The sequence below is a fragment of the Orycteropus afer genome, unplaced genomic scaffold, assembly GCF_000298275.1.
Source record: "Orycteropus afer afer isolate SDZICR_OR568_19922 unplaced genomic scaffold, OryAfe1.0 scaffold00068, whole genome shotgun sequence".
Classification (NCBI taxonomy): Eukaryota; Metazoa; Chordata; class Mammalia; order Tubulidentata; family Orycteropodidae; genus Orycteropus; species Orycteropus afer.
Genome location: NW_006921655.1, coordinates 3,005,801 through 3,009,478, shown reverse-complemented (window position 1 = coordinate 3,009,478; position 3,678 = coordinate 3,005,801).

Genomic DNA, 3,678 nt, shown 5'->3' with positions numbered 1-3,678 from the left:
TCTCTCCTTACCTGTAAGCCTGGGGCTCAAGGCTTTTATCCCCCACTCACTTTATTCTCACACTGCCAGCTCTTAATTCATCATTTCTTCCACTCACGTTAGCTACTGTCTGTTTGAGAGCAAGTTTCAGAGTCTCTTCTGACATCTATTTTGGTCTTTTTTTTTAATGACCTTTTGCTTTCTTTATGTAGAATGATGATTTGTCATTCCACAGATTGTCTAGGCTTTGGTCACTGGTGTCCAGTGCATCAAATCTATTCTTCAGATGGACTCTAAATTCAGAAGGGATATATTCAAGGTTGTATTTTGGCTCTCGTGGACTTGTTTTAATTTTCTTCAGCTTCAAGATAAACTTACATATGAGCAATTGATGGTCTGTTCAGTTGGTCCCTGGCCTTGGTCTGATTGATGATATTGAATTTCTCCATAATCTTTTTCCACAGATACAGTTGATTTGATTCCTGTGTATTCCCTCTGGTGAGTGAGGTCCACATATAAAATCACCATTTATGTTGTTGAGAAAGGTATTTGCTATGAATAAGTCATTGATATTGCAAAATTCTATCATGCAATTTCCAATATCATTTCTATCACCAAGGCCATATTTTCTGAATATCGACGATGCTTCTTCTTTGTTTCCACCTTTTGAATTCTAATCACCAGTAATTACCAATACATCTTGATTGCATGTTTGGTCAATGTCAGACTGCAGATTTTAGGGAAAATCTTCAATTTCTTCATCTTTGTCTTTAGTAGTTGGAGCATAAATCTGAAAAATATTAGTGTTAATTAGTCTTCCTGGTAGGTGTATGGCTATTATCCTATCACTGACAGCTTCGTACTTCAGGATAGATCTTGAAATGCTCTTTTTGACAATGAATATGATGTCATTCCTCTTCAATTTGTCCTTCCCAGCATAGAAGACCATATGACTGTCTAATTCAAAATGGCCAATAGCCAGTCCATTTCAGCTCATTGATGCTTAGTATATTGATCCTTTTGAATTGCATTTCATTTTTGTCTACTTTCAAATTTTCTAGATTCATACTTTGTACATTTCGTGTTCTGATTATTCAGTTGTTTCTTTTCATTTTCAGTAGTGCCACATTAGCAAATGAAGGTCCCAAGAGTTTTACTCCATACATGCCATTAAGGTTGTTTTTACTTTGAGGAGGTAGCTTGTCCCCAGTCATATTTTGAGTGCCTTTCAACATAAGGGACTTATCTTCCAGCACTATATCAGACAATGTTTCCCTGCTATTCATAAGGCTTTCAGTGGCCACTTATTTTCTGAAGTGCATCTGGTCATGTCCATCTTCTTAGTCTTCTTAGTCTAGAAGCTCCGCTGAAACCCATCTACCATTGGTGACTGCTGGTATTTGAAATACCAATGACATAGCTTTCAGCATCACAGCAACATGCAAGTCACCACAGTATGTGTGATAAACAGACAGAAAAATGTGGGGGAAATGTATTTTAAAATGTTATGATGCACATCTAATGCCAAAGGGCCTTTAATATATTTTTTTAAATATCAGTGGAATTCGGCCAATATATGCCTTCTGGAAATTAATTTCCATAGTCATTTTCCCTTTACCACAGAAGTTGTGGGAGGAAGAGCAGGGAAAAGGAGCTTTCTTTCTCCCCAATCTTCTACTTAGAAATCCAGTTTTAGATCAAATATATTCATAAGCCAGTATTTATTGAGCAAAAAGAGTGTGGAGGGTTTTTTGCCAAGCTCTAGGCACCAGACGTTGTTGGATCTCTTGGTGAGATTCTAAATTCACCCATGCTAGACGTGGTTGTCTTCCAATTTTTACCAATACTGACAAAAGGGAAAATAACTAGAAAAGCCAGAAATATGAAAAGAATTTAACACTTCTGAAAGCTATTAGTTTGGATTTGATTTCTTTTTGAAGCAAAAAAGTCTAAATACCAAGTAAAATCTGTCATTTGACTTGAACTATACTTTCTACTTAATAGTCTCTAGATCAAGACAATAATGACCAAAAAGAGTTCCACTTAGGTCTCCACCTACTGGAATAGGATTTAAAATTGGGTAGAGATTTTTTTGTCTGCCTTGTTGATTGATTTATCCCAAGCATTTAGAACAGTACCTGGTACATATGGAATGCTCAACAAATAATTTAATAAATAAATGGAATTGCAGTGAGATATTCCTTTCTCGTCTCAGTTGAATCTTGAATGAACAAAACAATCAGTCTCTAATATGCTGCCATTTTTAATTTCATTACTTTTTCATGAGCTTTGCAGCAATTTAACCAGCAAAATTCTCCCTTTGGAGGAGGAGTGAGAAAGCCATTAAACAAGTATCCCAGATAGAATTACCTTCGTCTTTGATGTGTTAAATTAAAGATTCACTGCCTTGAAAACCTAATGGGAGTCGCTATGAGTCAGAATTGACTCGATGCCAGTGGGTTTTGGTTTGGTTGATATGTTAAGCTTTAGAGACACATCTCATGATTACTCTTTTTACATGAAGGTTTTAAAGTTTTTCTTTCCTTTTTAACAAGGCCAAGTTTAAAAGGAAAACACTTTTACAGGTTACATTTCTTTGACAAGAAAAGAAAGCAATTCTGGCTAAGTTGGGAGAAAAGAAATGGAAATCTATTTAAAGAATACAAGCTAGTATATAAAATTAAAGGCAAGATTGAGGATTGAGACCCAGAACGGGAATCAGGTCAGCTCTGGGGACATAAGAGCAGAATCAGTGAATAGTGTTACAGAGTACAATGGTCACTCTTCAATATTTGAATTTCAGACAAAAAGTGCTAAGGAAGTGTTAGGCACCACCTTGATAGACTCCCAACAAAACTGTATACAATGGAAAAATGCACAGCCCAAAACAAAACCAGGAGACTACTACCAGCACATTGGGGAAGGGACATTGAACAAATAAAAACAGATGTTTCTTACAACAGGTTTCACCAATCCGATGACCCTATAAGTAAAACACCCAGAATGAGAAAAACAAATCCCATCATGATTTTCTGTACTCAAAAGGTAGAAAGCATCTGGTCTCTGTGAAGGTAAAGACTGATAGCTCTTAGAGAAGTCTTTAGAAGGCCAAATAGATGAAAACAGTCCCTTGAGCAAAATTCATACACAACCTCTTAAGATAAGTATTGCAGCAAGGAACTGCACCCTGGCCTACGAAAGTCAACAGTTCTGAAATGTAAAAGCAAAGCACCCTATTTAAACAACTTGAGCATTTGTTTTAAGAATGGAATTGATGACAAAAGCAGCTTCATGTATTTCCCTGCTGTGGGTTTTTACTGGCACTCAATGTCTTTGGTCTTTTCAAAATACAGAAAGCCATTGCTTTGCATGGTGGTGGAAGCATAGAAATGACTGTGCAATATGAAACCACACAAAGTGACCTGAAAAAACAATGAAGAAAAGGTACCATTATTCCATGACTTTGAAAAGTTTTTGTCAAAACATTAAAAATTCTATTAGTCACCCACAAATATATAGGAAAATGAAAAATAGCAAAATATTTAGTATACTGTAATTTAAAAAACTTGTCAAGAGTTGTTTGCACAGAGACAATGGTCCTATAAGATTATGTGAATGATCAGAATTCCCAGGTGTATAGTAGAGCTGACAAGGGGCAAGGTTGTGGTCACTGCTTGGTCACAGCCAGCTACCTAGAGG